Raw genomic sequence first — 20,463 nt, 5'->3', positions numbered from 1 at the left:
CAACTTTGGTAGATTGTTTATAGATGGGACTTGGCAGACTGTTTATAGATAGGAATTATTTGGCCAACATGAGTTAGGCCACAACAAAACTGTGTTTTTGAAAACAGTGTGTGCAATACCTTACTCCCCATAGTATTTGCCTGTTTTTAGGTCAAAACAAACTAAATCAGCTAGCTTCAGAAATTGACCCCTCAGAAACATTTTTTCAGAATGTTTGAAACACTCTTTCACGAGAGACCTCGATGTTGGACACTATTTTTCCATTTCAATGCACAGAGAACTGAGTTTTTTCCGAAGCGCTCCATAAAACTCCCTAAGAAGCAAAAGACCAATTCACCTGACCATTTCTTCTACAATGCAGCTGATAACCAGGTTTGGACTCTTGGTTTTATGTATTTCTTTTCCTTTTCATCAAGGAAAGGGACTAAAGGAAATAAGTTTGTGTTAGTTTCTTCACGTATTTCTCTTTCTCCTCTTGGCCATAAGAACAAAAAAGCTTTACAGTGTTACTCACAAAATGAGGTGGTAAAACTAAAGCTGCAGGCATCTGTTTTCAAAAAAATTAGCCAGTATCAGCAAATGTATAATAATTACTAGAAGCCCTAAAGTGTTCACCAGTTGAAGAAGTGGGATATGCGAGTTGATGTAACTCAATAGCAAGTTTCCAGTGGAAAAGTCTATTAAAAAAAATCATACAAGTTAGTTTAACAGACTTTAATATGAAGAATTACCAATCACTTTTTAGGGAACTGAACATTTAAATACGTAAAAGTAGTGATTCAAAGAGTGTTTTAGTGCTGTTATAACAAAATACATGAGACTGGATAATTTATGAAAAACAGAAATGTATTCCTCACACTTCTGATGGCTAGGAAATCTAAGATCAAGGCATTGTCAGGTTGGGGTTTCTGGTGAGGGCTGCTCTCTGCTTCCAAGATGGAGCCTTGCTCAGCATCCTCAGGAGAAGAGGAACATAGTGTCCTCACATGGAGGAAGGTAGAAGGGCAAATGAACCGGAACAATGCATGAAGTCCTTTTATAAGGGTCTTAATACCACTCATGAGGGAGGAGCCCTCAAGATCTAATCACCTCTTCAATGTTCCACCTCTTACTGTCATCACATTGGGCATTAAGTTTCAATACCTGAATTTTGGAGAGGACACATTCAAACCATAGGGCAAAGGTGGTAACTGCAGGAAGTAGGTTTGCCCCTAGGGCTTGGCAAAAAGAAAAAAGACTGGGATTATTAAATTTAGAAGTCAATAGAAGAGCTTGTAAAATTGGGATCTGGACTTTGAGGAGGAATGTTTTGGGTTACCAAGTAGCACCTCAGGAACTTGCAAGAGGGTACCCATGGAACCCGAGAAGCTTAAGGCTATAATATAGATGAACAGAAATCTCTGTTCCTAAGATGCTCACAGTGTAGTGAGGAAGGTAATAACATATGCAAAGGTAATTTGCAAATTGCAAGATATTGTATAAAAATAAATTTATACTACAATTATTTATAATAAATTTCAAATGTATGTATCATGAACATTCAAATGAGACATTCTGGGAGCAATCTAGATGTGATATCTTCTGCCCATTGTCAAACTGGTGTTAGACTATGGGACCTAAATTTTGCTTTGTAATATACAATAATCAGTTATAAACCTATACACCACAATCGGTTTCTAAATTTATTTAATTAGGACCTAGACTTATTAAAAGTAACATAAATTTCACAGTATGTGCCTCATTGATATTCATAATTTGTTTATTATAGCCTAGCTTTCCTGGGTCAACTTCAGAAGGTTCTAGTGACTATTGAGCTTCTTGAGGGGGTTGGATAGGGTGGAGCCAAGAGAGGCGGGAAAGTGTTGCTGTTGTCATATTTTTTGAGAAATTTTTAAACACACAGAAACAGAGATTGATTCATTAAATACAGGGAAGATAATGTAAACTAAGTGTTTTCCTCATTTAGTGATTCTAATTTACTGTCTCAGGGGCAAAAAATTATTTATCACAAACTTCAAGAGTTAGAAAATAGTTCCTTAACAGTCCACAGATTACACATACTTTCAGGTGAAAAATGATTTCAGATAAGTCTTTCTCAGCTGTACTTAAAAACACAGGTGGCAAAATCAATGTTTATATTTTGGTTGATTACAAGAGAACATGAAATTTAATTATGAAATAATAGGCACAGAGAATACTTCCTTTTGGTTAGGATAACAATCTTTCCCTGTACAATTTCATCCCAGAAATCAACTGATTTATGTAAATGCCACATAGATATTCTGCATGTTGTCAAAAAGAAAATATGCTACAAATATCTGCATAGAGGATCTCTCCCTGTAATTAGCTTCTCATTATGCAGCTCATCCCTCAATCCACTCAAATAGTCCTCTATGCTAATTGCACAATATTTCATTGTTAGCAGAAAGTGCAAATAGCATCCTCATCATTTAACAGAAGTTAGTTCCTTAATACAGACCTTTTGTAAAATGAAGCACATTTTCTGGCACATCTATGTTAAAGAAAAATAGTATTCATGACACTTGAAAAAGATAGTAGAGAAGACTTCTCTACTACAAAGGGGTTTTGTGGTAGGAGTGAGAAATCTGTCTCAACTCCAAATACAATAAGGACAAGTGGAGATTTTTAGCCAAGGAGTAGGGTTAAGGGGTGAGGTGGTCAAGTGGATAGAAAATTACTAAGAGGAAACATCAAGGATGAGGATAATTCTTGCTAAGTCTACTTGCCAGGATGATTGCTGAAGGCAGGCCAGAGTGATAAGATATTGAGGGTGGGAGAAGTGGGAAATTGATATTAAGGGTGGTAGATTTTTGCTAACCTGATACAGCAGGATTCTTTCTAGAAGTGGACTAAACCAGATGAACCCAAAAGCCCAAAAGTCAGACCTCAGTTTAGAAGACTTCAGAAAAGACTGACTTAGAGTTAGGTCAAGGAAGAGTCTTTGTCAATAGCATTTAAAATAGTTATTGACTGATTTATTAAATTTCTTATAATTAAAACATAGGTAGGTATATTTTAAGTCACACTTTATATTAGTGTGATCTGTTACGCAACAGTTTGTCTTCTGAATACCTCAGTATTTCTTTGGCTTTCTCATTTTTACCTTTAAAACTTTAAACGAATGGCATTAAAATTACTTGTGGCATTTAATGACATGACTTTTTAGGAATTATGAATTATAAAGATAGTCTATACTTAGAATATTTAGGGTCTTTTTGCAATTATTCTCATCTGCCCAAGAGCAATTCTTATTAATAAACTAATAACAGTAATTCTTAGAGTAAACCTTTGAGTCTTTCCTATGTGACAGATAATGGGTTAAAATCTTTACATTATTATTATTATTATCATCATTATTATTATATAACAGTTTATTTCAGCCATCACCCATCAGACAAGTATGCTATTGTAGAGGACTACGTGCTTGCAAACAGGGTGTTCCTGATAAATCCTGCTTTCGCAAACGAAGCAGGGCGTTCCCGATAAGTCCTGCTCTCGCAAATGAAGCAGGGCGTTCCTTCCCTGTTTACAGGGAGGACAAAGGAGCCAGCTGCTAACAGCAGACACTGGGGGCTTGTTTATGTGTAAACATCTTGAAAATCCAGAAAGTCAGGGAAAGGTCAGAAAAACAACAATGTGTCTTGTGACTTGGCAACATTCCACAAACGACTGTATAAAATAAAGCAGAGTGCGCCATTCGAGGCGGCCGCCATGTTTGTCTTGTCTTGTGTGTTCATTCCTTTGTTTAGGAAACACGCAGACCCCAACATGCTATTGCCATTTTTCTCCATTACACATAGTACTGTGAGTAAGAGCAGTCGTGGCAGAATTGCTAGGAGAGAAGGCATGAACTTTTTTTTTTTTTTTTGAGTCTCGCTCTGTCTCTGGGCTGGAGTGCAGTGGTTAGGCTCACTACAACCTCAGCCTCCTGGGTGGTATGAGCTTTTTCTTTCTTTCTTTTTTTTTTTTTAATTATACTTTAAGTTCTGGGATACATGTGCACAATGTGCAGGTTTGTTACATAGGTATACATGTGCCATGTTGGTTTGCTGCACCCATTAACTCATCATTTACATTAGGTATTTCTCCTAATGCTATCCCTCCCCCTGCCCCCCACCCCAAGACAGGCCCCCATGTGTGATGTTCCACCCTGCCGTGTCCAAGTGTTCTCATCATTCAATTCCCACCTATGAGTGAGAACATGTGGTGTTTGGTTTTCTGTCCTTGTGATAGTTTGCTGAGAATGATGGTTTCCAGCTTCATCCATGTCCCTGCGAAGGACATGAACTCATCTTTTTTTATGGCTGCATAGTATTCCATGGTGTATACATGCCACATTTTCTTAATCCATTCTATCATTGATGGGCATTTGGGTTGGTTCCAAGTCTTTGCTATTGTGAATAGTGCCACAATAAACATATGTGTGCATATGACTGTGAATCGATTTGGTCCTGGAATTTTTTTGGATGGAAGGCTGTTAATTATTGCCTCAATTTTAGAGTCTGTTATTGGTCTATTCAGAGATTCAACTTCCTCCTGATTTAGTCTTGGGAGGGTGTTTGTGTCCAGGGATTTATCCATTACTTCTAGATTTTCTAGTTTATTTGCATAGAGGTGTTTATAGTATTCTCTGATGGTAGTTTGTATTTCTGGGGGATTGGTGGTGATATCCCCTTTATCGTTTTTTATTGCGTCTATTTGATTCTTCTCTCTTTTCTTCTTTATTAGTCTTGCTAGTGGTCTATCAATTCTGTTGATCTTTTCAAAAAACCAGCTCCTGAATTCATTGATTTTTTGAAGGGTTTTTTATGTCTCTATCTCCTTCAGTTCTGCTCTGATCTTAGTTATTTCTTGCCTTCTTCTTGCCTACTTTTGAATTTGTTTGCTCTCGTTTCTCTCGTTCTTTTAGTTGTCATGTTAGGGTGTCAATTTTAGATCTTCCTGCTTTCTCTTGTGGGCATTTAGTGCTATAAATTTCCCTCTACATGTGCTGCTTTAAATGTGCCTGAGATTCTGGTACGTTGTGTCTTTGTTCTCATTGGTTTCAAAGAACATCTTTATTTCTGCCTTCATTTTGTTATTTACTTACTAGTCATTCAGGAGCAGGTTGTTCAGTTCCCATGTAGTTGTGTGGTTTTGAGTGAGTTTCTTATTCCTGAGTTCTAATTTTATTGCACTGTGGTGTGAGAGACAGTTTGTTGTGATTTCTGTTCTTTTACATTTGCTGAGGAGTGCTTTACGTCCAACTGTGTGGTCAATTTTGGAATGAGTGTGATGTGGTGCTGAGAAGAATGTATATTCTGTTGATTTGGGGTGGAGAGTTCCGTAGATGTCTATTAGGTCCACTTGGTGCAGACCTGAGTTCAAGTCCTGGATATCCTCATTAACCTTCTGTCTTGTTGATCTGTCTAATATTGACAGTGGGGTGTTAAAGTCTCCCATTATTATTGTGTGTGAGTCTAAGTCTCTTTGTAGGTCTCTAAGGATTTGCTTTATGAATCTGGGTGCTCCTGTATTGGGTGCATATATATTTAGGATAGTTAGTCTTCTTGTTGAATTGATCCCTTTACCATTATGTAATGGCCTTGACTCTTTTGGTTTAAAGTCTGTTTTATCAGAGACTCTTTATTGGTTTAAATTCTGTTTTATCAGAGACTAGGATTTCATTCCTTGCTTTTTTTTTTTTTTTTTTTTTTTTTTTTTTTTTTTTTTTTGCTTTCCATTTGCTTGGTAGATCTTCCTCCACCCCTTTATTTTGAGCCTATGTGTGCCTCTGCACGTGAGATGGGTCTCCTGGATACAGCACACTGATGGGTCTTGACTCTTTATCCCATTTGCCAGTCTGTGTCTTTTAATTGGGACCTTTAGCCCATTTACACTTACAGTTAATATTGTTATGTGTGAATTTGATCCTGTCAGTATGATGTTAGCTGGTTATTTTGCCCATTAGTTAATGCAGTTTCTTCCTAGCATCGATGGTCTTTACAATTTGGCATGTGTTTGCAGTGGCTGGTGCTGGTTGTTCCTTTCCATGTTTAGTGCTTCCTTCAAGAACTCTTTTAAGGCAGGCCTGGTGGTGACAAAATCTCTCAGCATTTGCTTCTCTGTAAAGGATTTTTATTTCTCCTTCACTTATGAAGCTTAGTTTGGCTGGATATGAAATTCTGGGTTGAAAATTCTTTCCTTTAAGAATGTTGAATATTGGCCCCCACTCTCTTCTGGCTTGTAGAGTTTCTGCCGAGAGATCCGCTGTTAGTCTGATGGGCTTCCCTTTGTGGGTAACCCGACCTTTCTCTCTGGCTGCCCTTAACATTTTTTTCCTTCATTTCAACCTTGGTGAATCTGACACTTATGTGTTTTGGGATTGTTCTTCTGAAGGAGTATCTTTGTGGTGTTCTCTGTATTTCTTGAATTTGAATGTTGGCCTGCCTTGCTAAGTTGTGGAAGTTCTCCTGGATAATATCCTGATGAGTATTTTCCATCTTGGTTCCATTCTCCCCATCACTTTCCAGTACACCAATCAAACGTATATTTGGTCTTTTCACATTGTCCCATATTTCTTGGAGGCTGTGTTCATTTCTTTTTACTCTTTTTTCTCTAAACTTCTCTCATTTTATTTCATTAATTTGATCTTCAATCACTGATACTCTTTCTTCCACTTGATCGAATCGGCTACTGAAGCTTTTGTATGCGTCACATAGTTCTCATGCCACGGTTTTCAGCTCCATCAGGTCATTTAAGGTCTTCTCTACACCGTTTATTCTAGTTAGCCATTTGTCTAATCTTTTTTCGAGGTTTTTAGCTTCCTTGCGATGAGTTCAAACATCCTTCTTTAGCTCAGAGAAGTTTGTTATTACTGGCCTTCTGAAGCCTACTTCTGTCAGCTTGTCAAAGTCATTCTCTGTCCAGCTTTGTTCCTTTGCTGGCGAGGAGCTGTGATCCTTTGGAGGAGAAGAGGTGCTCTAGTTTTTAGGATTTTCAGCTTTTCTGCTCTGGTTTCTCCCGATCTTTGTGGTTTTATCTACCTTTGGTCTTTGATGTTGGTGACCTACAGATGGGGTTTTGGTGTGGACGTCCTTTTTGTTGATGTTGATGCTATTCCTTTCTGTTTGTTAGTTTTCCTTCTAAGAATCAGGTCCCTCAGCTGCAGGTCTTTCGGAGTTTGCTGGAGATCCACTCCAGACCCTGTTTTCCTGGGTATCACCAGTGGAGGCTGCAGAACAGCAAATATTGCTGCCTGATCGTTCCTCAGGAAGCTTTCTCCCAGAGAGGCATCCGCCTGTATGAGGTGTCAGTTGGCCCCTACTGGGAGGTGTCTCCCAGTTAGGCTACACGGGGGTCATGGACCCACTTGAGGATGCAGTCTATCTGTTCTCAGGGTTCAAACACCATGCTGGGAGAACCACTGCTCTCTTCAGAGCTGTCAGACAGGGACATTTAAGTCTGCAAAACTTTCTGCTGTCTTTTGTTCAACTGTGCCCTGCCCTAGAGGTGGGGTCCACAGAGGCAGTAGGCCTTGCAGAGCTGTGGTGGGCTCCACCCAGTTCGAGTTTCCCCAGTCACTTTGTTTGCCTACTCAAGCCTCAGCCATGGTGGACGCTCCTCCCCCTGCCAGGCTGCTGCCTCGCAGGTTGATCTCAGACTGCTGTGCTAGCAGTGAGCAAGGCTCCGAGGGTGTGGGACCCACTGAGCTGGGTGCAGGATATAATCTCCTGGTGTGCGGTTTGCTATGACCATTGGAAAAGCACAGTATTTGGGTGGGAGTGTCCTGATTTTCCAGGTACAGTCTGTCATGGCTTCACTTGGCTAGGAAAGGGAAATCCCCTGACCCCTTGTGCTTCCCAGGTGAGGCAATGCCCTGCCCTGCTTCAGCCTACCCTCCATGGGCTGCACCCACATCCAACCAGTCCCAATGAGATGAACCAGGTACCTCAGTTGGAAATGCAGAAATCACCATATAAAAGAGTTCCTATTTCTCCACAGCCTCACCAGCATCTGTTGTTTCTTGACTTTTTAATAATTGCCATTCTGACTGGCGTGAGATGGTATCTCATTGTGGTTTTGATTTGCATTTCTCTGATAATCAAAGATGTTGAGCTTTTCTTCACGTTTGTTGTCCACATAAATGTCTTCTTTTGAGAAGTGTCTGTTCATGTCCTTTGCTCACTTTGTAACTTTTGTTTTCTTGTAAATGTGTTTAAGTTCCTTGTAGATTCTGGATATTAGACCTTTGTCAGATGGGTAGATTGCAAAAATTTTCTCCCATTCTGTAGGCTATCTGTTCACTCTGATGATAGTTTCTTTTGGTGGGCAGAAGATCTTTAGTTTAATTATATCCCATTTGTCAATTTTTGCTTTGGTTGCAATTGCTTTTGACCTTTTCTTCATGAAATCTTTACCTGTGCCTATGTCCTGAATGGTATTGCCTAGATTGTCTTCTAGAGTTTTTATAATTTTAGGTTTTACATTTAAGTCTTTAATCCATCTTGAGTTAATTTTTGTATAAGGTGTAAGGAAGGGATCCAGTTTCAATTTTCTGCATATGGCTGTCCAGTTCTTCCAGCACTGAATAGGGAATCCTTTTGTCATTGCTTGTTTTTGTCAGGTTTGTTGAAGATCAGATGGTATAGCTGTGTCATCTTATTTCTGAGATCTCTATTCTGTTCCATTGGTCCATGTATCTCTTTTTGTACCAATAACATGCTGTTTTGGTTACTGTAGACTTGTCATGTAATTTGAAGTCAGGTAGTGTGATGCCTCCAGCTTTGTTCTTTTTGCTTAGGATTATCTTGGCTATATGGGCTCTTTTTTGGTTCCATGTAAAATTTAAGGTATTTTTTTTTTTCTAATTCTGTAGAGAATGTCAATGGTAATTTAATGGGAATAGCATTGAATCTATAAATTGCCTTGGGCAGTATGGCCATATTCACAATATTGATTCTTCCTATCCATGGGCATGGAATATTTTTCCATTCATTTGTGTCCTCTCTGATTTCCTTGAGCAGAGGTTTGTAGCTCTCTGTGAAGAGGTCCTTCACTTCCCTTGTTAGCTGTATTCCTAGGTATTTTATTCTCTTTGTGGCAATTGTGAATGGGAGTTAATTTATGATTTGGCTCTTTGCTTGTCTATTGTTGGTGTATAGGAATGCTTGTGATTTTTGCACATTAATTTTGTATCCTGAGACTGTTGAAGTTGCTTATCACCTTAAGAAGCTTTTGGGCTGAGATGATGAGATTTTCTAGATATAGGATTGTGTCATTTACAAACAGTGACAGTTTGACTTCCTCTCTTCCTATTTGAATATGCTTTATTTCTTCCTCCTGTCTGATTGCCCTGGCCAGTACTCCTATTATTATGTTAAATAGGAGTGGTGAGAGAGTTCATCCTTGTCTTATGCCAGTTTTCAAGGAGAATGCTTCCAGCTTTTGCCCATGCAGTATATTAGCTGTGGGTTTGCCATAAATGGCTCTTATTATTTTGAGGCATGTTCCATCAATACCTAGTTTATTGACAGTTTTTAACATGAAGGGATGTTTAATTTTATTGAAAGTGTTTTCTGTATCTATTGCAATAATCATGTGGTTTTTGTCTTTAGTTCTCTTTATGTGATGAATTACATTTATTGATTTGCATATGTTGAACCAGCCTTGCATCCTGGGGATGAAGCCGACTTGATTGTGGTGGATAAAGTTTTGATATGCTGTTTCTGGATTCAGTTTGCCAGTATATTATTGACGACTTTTGCACCAATGTTCATCAGGTATATTGGCCTGAACTTTTCTTTTTTTGCTCTCTCTCTGCCAGGTTTTGATATCAAGATGATGCTGGCCTCATAAAGTGAGTTAGGGATGAGTCCCTCCTTTTCAATTGTTTGGAAAAGTTTCAAAAGAAATGGTATCAGCTCCTCTTTGTACCTCTGGTAGAATTCAGCTGTAAATCCCATCTGATTCTGGGCTTTTTTATGGTTGGTAGGTTACTCATTACTACCTCAATTTCAGACCTTGTTATTGGCCTATTCAGAGATTCAACTTCTTCCTGGTTCAGTCTTGGAAGGGTGTATGTGTCCAGGAATTTATCCATTTCTTCTTGATTTTTTAGTTTATTTACATAGAGATGTTTATACTGTTCTCTGATGGTTGTTTGTATTTCTGTGGAGTCAGTGGTGATATTCCCTTTATCATTTTTTGTTGTATCTACTTGATTTTTCTCTCTTTTCTTCTTTATTAGTCTAGCTAGTGGTTTATTTTATGCTATTTTTTCAAAAAACCAGCTCCTGGATTTGCTGATTTTTTGAAGAGGTTTTCATGTCCCTATCTCCTTCAGTTCCTCTCTGCCTTTGATTATTTCTTGGCCTCTGCTATCTTTGGGGTATGTTTGCTCGTGGCTCTCTAGTTCTTTCAGTTGTGATGTTAGGGTATCACTTTGAGATTTTTCTAGCTTTTTGATGTGGACATTTAGTGCTATCCATTTCCCTTTTAACACTGCTTTAGCTGTATCCCAGAGATGCTGGTATATTGTCTCTTTGTTCTCACTGGTTTCAGACAACTTCTTGATTTCTGCCTTAATTTCATTGTTTACCCAGGAGTCATTCAGAAGTATGCTGTTCAATTTCCATGTGGTTGTGTGGATTTGAGTGCGTTTCTTAATCTTGAGTTCTAACTTGTTTGAGCTGTGGCCTAAGAGACTGTTTGCTACGATTGCAGTTCTTTTGCATTTGCTACTTCCTCATACTTCTGGTTCAACCAGCCCTCATTTCTTCCAGCCACCATGACCCTCTATAACCCTTAGACAGGTCAATCATGCTTCCCCTTAGGGTATTTTTGTTATGTTTTCCACTCCTTTGGATTATCTTGCCTCAGATAACTGCTTGGCTCCCTCTCTACCTCAAGTCTTTGCTTAAATTTCACCTTTGCAAAGTGGCCTCTTCTGACTGTATTAATACTAAACCTTTACCATTTCCCCTTCCACCATCTTGCTGTCCTCTACTTTCAACCTTCCTTTCCATGGTAGGTCATGCTTTACTTCTTCTTTATTACCAGCACTAATTACCTTCTACAACATATAATTTACTTATTATTGTGTTGTTTGTTGAATCTCAGCCTGCTCCCTCCACAACGCAATCTCCTGGGGTCTAGGATTTACATTTATTTTGTTCCTTGATATATCCCAAGTATCTAGAATAAAGCCTAGACAATCATACACGCTCAGTAAATATTTGTGGAATGCATTAAAATTCATCATCAAATTGAATTTTTAAGGGACTTATTGTTAGGAAATGCCAAAGTCTAAAAAGAGAGCCTTGAGTGCTTATAATCAAAGGCAATTATCAGCTCTTCCAAGTATGCCAAAAGGAAGAAAGGTACTAAAGCCATGCAGCCCCAGGAAGGGAATCATCTCCCATCCCCTGCCCCTGACTTCCTCCTCCCCTACCCCCAGGCTCCCTTCAGGTGTGTCAAGAAAGTCTTCAGAACAAGAACAACTGTAACCACCCAGATTGCCTCTGGGGGCCTCATTCTACTGTAGAGCAAGGAATCGTTACCCTTCCTCCCGACAGGGATTAGTAGCACAGACCACTCACAACTCTGTGGCTCTTCCTTTTCTCTATTTTTTCAAAGAAAGCTCTTATTATTATGAGGATATTGCTATCTTTGACGGTGGTACTTTGAGTGTGTTGGGATGATAAGATTTCTCATTAATTGGGACCACTGACTACTTGTTGGGCCACGAGGAACCACAATTGGAACTTACCAAGAAGAATTTGCAGCCCTTAGAGCTCTGAAACTCAGCACAGTACCCAGAAACTGGACATGACTGTTGGTGTTTCCTTGAAAAGAGGATGGTGTATTATTTATTTTCAATTGAGCATAGAATATTTGTGTGGGACTATATGCGTCATGTTTGGAATTGGATGTATGCAGAAAAAGAGAAAGTGTGTGGTCCTGGCCATTGATGAGGATGGTTTGTAAGGAACAATAATTATTAGTTTGAATTTTTAAAATGGAAACAAAACACAATCAGAAACATGTACAAATTATAATAGATTGATGGCATATTACAAAGTAAATAAACTCAAGTAACCAACACTTAGATCAGGAATGAATATGGGCAGCATTTCAGAAGCCCCTCTGCCTTAGGCCAATTACATGCCCTTCCTTCTCCCCAGAGGTGACCACTCTAACATTGGCCTCTAACATCATAGATTACTTCTGCTTGTGTTTGGCTTCAATAAACGGAATCATGCAGTTTGTGTTGTTTGTGTATCTTGTTATTTTGAATAATATGTTTGTAAGATTATTATGCTTTTTTTTTTTTCAAATACCAGGGCTTTTTTTTCTTCCTTTTCATGCTGTGTAGTTTTCAATTACCATGCATACCACAATTTAACCATTCTACTGCTTATGGGCCTTTGTTCTTTTATATACATTTTTAAATACGTGTATACATTTCTACTGGTTATCTAGGAGTGGGCTGTGGATTTGCTGGGTCATAGGGTAAATATTCTTGCATATATTCAGATTTGGTAGATGCTGATAAACATTTCTTAAAGGTGATTGTACCAACTTGCAGTCCCACAGCAGTCTTTGAGAATGTCATCTATTCTGCAATTATCATCAGTTGTTTTAATTTTAGCTACTCTAGTGAAGGTGTAATGGCATTTACTGTGATTCTATTTGCATTTTTCTGCTGACAAATGAGAAGTGAGCACATTTTCATCATTTGCTTTATTTTGTTTTTGTTTTTTGACCATCTGACTGTTCTCTTTTACTATTAAATTTTCTTTCTTATTGATTTACAAGAGTTCTTATATATTACAGCTACAGATCAACCTTTTGATAATATATGAATTGAAGATATACACACACACACACACACACACACACACACACCCCCAACCTATGGATCAATTTTTCACTTCCTTAATATTATCATTTGGTAAACAGAATTATTAAATTTTAATGAAGCTTAATTTCTGTATTTTATTTTATGACTTTTGCATTATTGTGTTTTCATTATGAAGTGTTTGCTAACTACAAGGTCATAGAGATAGTCCTCTACAGTGTCTTCCAGAAGCTTTATTATATACCCTTTTACATTTAGCTCTATAGCAAATGTGGAATTGATTTTTATAAAAAGTACAATGTTAGGAGTCAAGTTTCTATTTTTTTCTATTTTAATGTACATTTAAATAGCACTATCTATTGAAAAAATACCATTTCCCTATTGCTTTGCAGTGTTACTTTTCACAAAAATCAAATGTTCATATATGTGCAGGTCTATTTTCAGACTCTCTGTTTTGTTTCATAGTCTATTTTTGTAGCTTTGCACCAATCTTATACTATTTTAGTATTGCCAGTTAATATTGCCAGTCAACTATTGATTTATCATAACATAACTCTTCTAACTTTATTCTTTTTCCATAAGACAATTTTGGTTGTTTCCTGGACTTTTGCATTTTCATACATATTTAAGATCATTTTGACATATTCCATAAAAAATTCTTGCTAGGATTTTGATTGACAGTTTACTGAATCTATAGATAAATTTGCAGAGAATAAATATGGTAACATTATTGAGTTTTCCAATTCACATACATAGTACATTCTTTAATTTTGATGTTTTAAATTTCCCTGTCAATGTTTTATAGTTTTTTTGTAGTGATCTTACATGACTTTTGTTAGATTTATGCCAACTATTTGTAATTGTTTGATGCTATTGTAAGTGATGTGTTTTAAATTTTACATTTCTATTTTGTGTTACATAGAAATTCATTTTTTTAATTAAAAATGATTAATCAATTTAAAACTTGACTTTTAAAATTATTTTTAATTTTTTTTTATTTCTATAGGTTTTTGAGGAACACGTGGGATTTGGTTACATGAGTAAGTTCTTTAGTGGTGATTTGTGAGATTTTGGTGCACCTATCACCTGAGTAGTATACGCTGAACCCAGTTTGTAGTCTTTTATCCCTCTCCCCATAATTGATTTTTATGTAATAAATTTGTAAATAGAAACATTACTTATTCATTTACTTATTAACTGTACTTATTAATTATAATCCTTATAGATTCTTTTGGATTTTCTATGTTAATACTTATATCATTCACAAATAAGGACTGTTTCATTCTTTTCTTTTAACTCTTATACATTTCATTGTCATTATTCATGGTAGTTCTATTCTATAAGGTGCTATAAGTTATATTCTATAAGGTAGTGACAAACATTGGATTAGTGAATGCTGCATCATTGCTCCAAGGAGAAATACAGGGTTAAGTTGCTGTGCACCTCTGATCACAACTTTTTAAATCAATATATCCACATAACCTTAATATATATTGTTGATTCATTAACACTGAACTCATGGCATTCAACACTGTAATGATGCCTGAATAAAGTTTACGTAGCACATATTTTTCTGCATAAGGCATGTCACAGCCTTCTGACTAAGGAACAGTAGATAGCACTTCAGCACTATGCTTGGGGGCTGTTTTAAACAGTATAATCGCCAGTAAAAATACAATAATGTGGAACTAAATAGACCAAGGAAAGGACACTTGTTTAAGGTGTGAGCGCTGAAACAAAAAGGCGAAGCAAGACCTGTTAACCCTTAGCTGGAAACGTGAGGATTGGTGAGTCAAACTTTGCACTGCTCTATAGGTGCCTGTCAGTGTCTGCAAAAGTGCGGAAATGATTTTGAGTGACAAATTTCTGCCAGTAGGTAAATTTGCAAAAACTGAATTCTTGTAGAATTCAGAATTCTTTCGCAGTTAACTTTTTATCAAATTAAGGAACTTTTCCTTTATTAGCAGTTACCACAGTTTTTAAAACTATTAATATGTATTTTATTTAGTTATAATTAAGTGAAAACCTCTGCCATTTTCCTGAATGAGAAGACAATTTTCTTAAGTCAATTAATTTATGAATTTAATTTAGTTCCAATTCCAAATCTAAGAGGGGTGTGTGTGTGTGTGTGTGTGTGTATTGTGGATGTGTGTTTGTGTGTGTATAAGGGGTGATGGGGAAGGAAACTAAAAAATCATCTTTACAAAAAATTTTTAAAAATCTTAAGAGTGCCCTATACTTTGGGTGGAAAATACAGAGAGTTACACTTTAGATTAAAATATTGGCTTTTACTTTTATTGTCACACTTCTTAGGAATGTATAGTGGACTTTGTTATGTGTACCTAGCTCCCCCTTCAGGCGTGGAGGACTGTCACTCCAGCTGCTGGCTGTGCTGCCATCTGATAGCTCTCAGCTGTCAGCTCTCTTCAGCATTGTCTCTGTTCACAAGAGTCTCTCCTTGTCCAAGAGCCCACCCTATTCCCAGAGCAGCCCACAACCAATAACTGATGTGGGGGTATCGTGGCCCAATACTCTGTCCATACTGGAAGGCTCCTCACTTCAGAGTGTCCCATGGGATCATCTGAGGACTTCATGGAGACTAAAATCCCTCTCTGCCCAAGCTTACTTTCTTTCCTTCCCTTCCCCTGGTGTTGAAACCAAGAGCACTTTTTAATAAAGTCCTGCATGTTAATCTCCACCTCAGAGTTGGCTCCAACCTACCTTCGGGTACTTTTGGTATATAGTGTGTAGGGGCCAGGTATGCCCAACATCCTGCAATGAGGACTGTCTTGCCCAGCAAAGAATAGTCTTGATTTTGTACAGTTTTTAAAAATACACCACCAGACACTTATGTACTTAGAAAACTTTATAATTTTCAGAGCCTAGAACTGAGTTATTTTAAATACACAAATGCAGAGTATATTTTGCAAGATTTTATGTTTTACTGATTTTTATCAGCAATGCAACTACAATGTAAAAAGAAAGAAGTTTGTGTTGTGTTTTGTTTGGAATTTTCCCAATCATTATTCACTGTTGCGAAAACTAAAGGCAGTAGCATTAGTGTTATTCATGGCGTTTGTTTTAACACAGCACACTAATAGTAAACTCTACATATAGCCGTCTCACCCATGATGAGTCTACATTCAGGTACAAACATCTGTCTTATCATGTATTCAAATTCAAATATATTTGTATGTTCATGATAAAATATTGACTTATATGTTATTTTATATTAAATTACTTTTATTTTCTCTCCCTTATAATTAAGACTGTATATTGATTCTTTTGCAATCACAAGTGTTTCAATTCAATAATTTTGTTAAAGCTCCTATTCCAATTTCCCACAAAATGTCCTTTTTAGTTTATTTTTTTAAATTGTGGATCTAGAAGTCAATCAAATACTCGGTTTTGTTCCAATGTCTCTTTAGACTCCTTTATTCTAGAATGGCTCTTCCACATATGCCCTTTGTGACACTGATTTTGTGCAGTGGTTTTGTGTATTGTCTCACAATTACATATGTCTATGATTAGGATTTCTCTGATTGTTTACTCATTATCAGATTCTTTTTGAATCATTTTTTGGCAAGGATACTCATAAATGAGGCCAGGTGTAGTGGCTCACGCCTGTGATCCCAGCACTTTGGGAAGCCCAGGCGGGCAGATCCACGAGGTCAGGAGCTCGAGACCATCTTGGCTAACACGGTGAAACCCCATCTCTACTAAAAATACAAAAAATTAGCCGGGCGTGGTGGCGGGCGCCTGTAGTCCCAGCTACTCGGGAGGCTGAGGCAGGAGAATGGCGTGAACCCGGGAGGCGGAGCTTGTAGTGAGCTGAGATGGCGCCACTGCACTCCAGCCTGGGCAACAGAGCAAGACTCCATCTCAAAATAAAATAAAATAAGATAAAAGATTACTCATAGATGAAATGGTGTTCTTACCAATGCGTTACATTAAGAAGCAAATAATATCAGCTTGTCCTATTACTGTTACATTTGATCACTTGGTATTGGTATTCTTCTGGAAAAACAACTTTCTACACTGTGTAATTAGTTCAACGTTTTTGGGGTAACACTTTTAAACGATATGAATATCCTATTTTACAAGAAAATTTTACCCAATGGTTTTAGCATACATTGATGATTGTTGCCTGAATCAATGATTCCACTGGGAATTCCAAAACAGTAACTTTCTAATTCCAGAATTTCTTCTGGATGTATTAGCTGTCATTCTTTTGTCAAGAGGAGTGTGCTTTTCTTCATTTCCCTTTCTTTTTTGAATATCATTCAGAGCTTTATTTATTTATTTATTTGAGACGAAGTTTTGCTCTTGTTGCCCAGGCTGGAGTGCAATGCTGCGATCTCCGCTCACTGCAACAATCTCTGCTCACCGCAACCTCCGCCTCCCGGGTTCAAGCGATTCTCCTATCAGCCTCCTGAGTAGCTGGGATTATAGGCGTGCATCACCACATCCAGCTAATTTTGTATTTTTAGTCGAAACAGGGTTTCGTCATGTTGGTCAGGTTGGTCTTGAACTTCTGACCTCAAGTGATCCACGTGCCTCGGCCTCCCAAACTGCTGGAATTATAGGTGTGGGCCACTGCGCCCAGCTCAGAACTCTATTTATTTTAAAATTTTATGCCTTATAATATATTGTTTTGATTATTATTTTTACTCAAGTTCACCCACATTTTGCTAATGGTAACCCTTGGATCTTGTTTTGGGGCACTTTCTTACTTTGTGGCGAAACGAAATATTCTATTCTCTCATTGTACTTTTCTCCTTCTGACTGATGTGCTTATAGCTACTGCAGGTGTCACTGCTTCTAGACTATATATAAATCTATTTATAAATCTATAATATAAATCTACCTATCCATCTACTGAGAGTGAGTAGTTCAGACTGATATCTAGAATTTCAATATACAGAATTCTTCCTCTCCATTTCCATATCTTGTTCAACAATATCAACGTACATACTCATTGACTCTTTTCTACAATACAAAAAATATTTTCAGAATTTCTCCGCTGATACCACATCAACAGCAAACTGATCAAGTAAAGTTCACAATTTCTTGGCAGTCCTTTTTGTCTTTAGAATATATGCCCTTTTTGTGTTTAGAATATATCCCTCTTAGGGTATAATCAAGTTACTTCATTAAATATTTTTCTATATGATTATTTTATTAATTTGATATAGATATATAGGCTCATTTTTTTTTCTGACTGGTGTCCTATTTTAGATTTTTTCCTCCAATTCTTGTGAATGTTGTTTTATTTTTGGACTATGAAAGTAGTAACATGTTCAAAAGTAAAGTTTATATAAAAAGATGTGCTCAGAGAAATCTTATTCTCCTCTTGATTTCTTTTCTCATTTCCCCTACCCTTTTGTGGTAATCCATGACATTAATTTTGGATTTACCCTTCCTTCCTACCTTCCTAGGTTTTTTCTGTACAAAGAAGCAAATACACATATATCTCTCCTCTTTTTAAAATAAAAGTTGCATACTTTTTTGCTTTCATCATTTAAGAAGTATGTTAAAAATCACACCATATCAAAAATTACGGACTTAACTATTCTTTCCAGTTGTAGAGTATTTTGTTGTGTGGATGTAATGTAGTTTATTCAACTCTTCTCCTATTTATGAGCAATGAGGTTTTTTCCAGTATTTTGCAGCTAAACACAGTGCCACAGTGAAACCGTAATTCATATGTTTTTGTATTGTTGGAGATATATGTTTAGCATTAATTTCTAGAAAAATGAGATTGCTGCAGCAAAAGGTCAATGCATATGTTGTTTTGTGAGTTATTGCTAAATTCTGTTCCATGTAGATTTCACCATTTTGCATGTGTGTATGCAATTACGTAAGACAGAACCAGTAATGTACCATAGAACCTGTTTCCCACAGTCTTGTTGACAGTGTGTAATGATATTTGAGAATGTGATAGATGCCATACATGATGTCTGTTTATTTTTGTTTCTCTTGTGTTGAACATCTTTTCATGTGTTTAAGTGAGTTTGAACACCTTTTCCTAAGTTTGAGTATCATTTATTTACTTGTCTTTGTGAAAGAAAGAGACACAGTGCGAGAGAGAGAAGAGAAAGAGAGAGAGAGTTGGAGAGTGAGGAGGTTGGGGAGTTATTTGTGCCCTTTGCCTAATTTCTTTATCTGGTTTTTATGTTTTTATATTTGTCCTCATATTTTAAGAGTTATTTATATATTATTTTTTTGCCATGTACTTTTTAGTTTCAATTTTGGCCCTCAGAATCTTCCAAGCCTTATTTCATAAGAAAAATACATAACATGACAAAAAGAGACATGGCATCAAGGCATGTCATGTAGTTTATTTTTCCTTGCATGTTACTTGTATGGAGTCTTCATCTGTAGATTTCAGCTGGTTTAGCAGTCGTTGTCCAATGTGTCTGGAATGCTGTCCACACCTTAGAGGAGCATTTGAGAAATCTGCACAGAGGATACACCATATGGGTAAACAGCTGTGGAGAACTAAAGCAATTTCCATCGACTACTTAGTTAATTCACTCAAGTAGATAAATACTTTATGAAGATTATTAAATTGTTTTATTGAATTTTTGTAGCAAACATAGCTGTGTTCTACTATTACCTAATTTACCTCTATTAAGGAAGTACTTAAAAGAATATGATTGGGTCCTTTAAAACTATACGATGCATTGGACAGTCTTAATGCAAAGTATTAAGATAGAAATACAACGTTCATTGCCATTAGAACAAGGGGTTTTTCACTGTATGTTTTAGATGTTGGTTTAATGAACCTGGTTTATTTTCCTCTGTCATTCCTTTGACAATTTTTATGTATGTCATTTCTTCATTTAATTAATTTAATGCATTCTTTCCGGTGCATTTTTCATTGCCAACTAGTTATCAAAATACAAATAAATGCCATAAAAACTCAATTAATTTATTAGATGTATACACTTGCATTTGTGGATTTCTTCTTAAACTCTTTAATCTGTGAGAGCATCAGCATGTGCAGGCCAGTTGCTTTGAACAGATTGCAGAAGATTCAGGAGCAAGGTGAACCTAGAAAAATTATTTAGAGCTTTGTTTTCAAATGTATACATTCAAATTTGTTTACAGAAGGTTACCCTCAATATAGACATTTTGGTAAAACAGGAAAAGATGAAAAACCCTACCTAGTTCCAACATACTTAAACATACAGTGTGTGGTTATTTCAGCATGGTTTCCTATCTATTAGTCCATACATAATTTTTTAAAATATGTATCTGGCTTTGTGTGTCTCAATTTATAATACTCTATAATATTTTATTTCATCAGATATAAAATAATTTACATGACATTTCAATAGTATTGTATTTTTTTCCGTATTTTAAAATGAATTTACTGTTTAATTGAATGTATTCTTTTCATTTGACTCTTTAAATACTTGTAGCAATAGCTATAGAAGAGAAGAAAGTACAATTAAAACCTTAAATACCAGGTGAATTGATTTTAAAAACTGCTGTATTTATTGGCTTAGTCTCATGTGATACAGCTAAGAATAAAAAAATGATGTAGACCTGAACAGTTGATAGAATTACACATTCTTCTTCAGAAGTCAATGGTA

This window comes from Macaca nemestrina, chromosome 5 (assembly GCF_043159975.1).
Source record: "Macaca nemestrina isolate mMacNem1 chromosome 5, mMacNem.hap1, whole genome shotgun sequence".
Taxonomy (NCBI): Eukaryota; Metazoa; Chordata; class Mammalia; order Primates; family Cercopithecidae; genus Macaca; species Macaca nemestrina.
Note: the sequence above shows the minus strand (reverse complement) of the source record.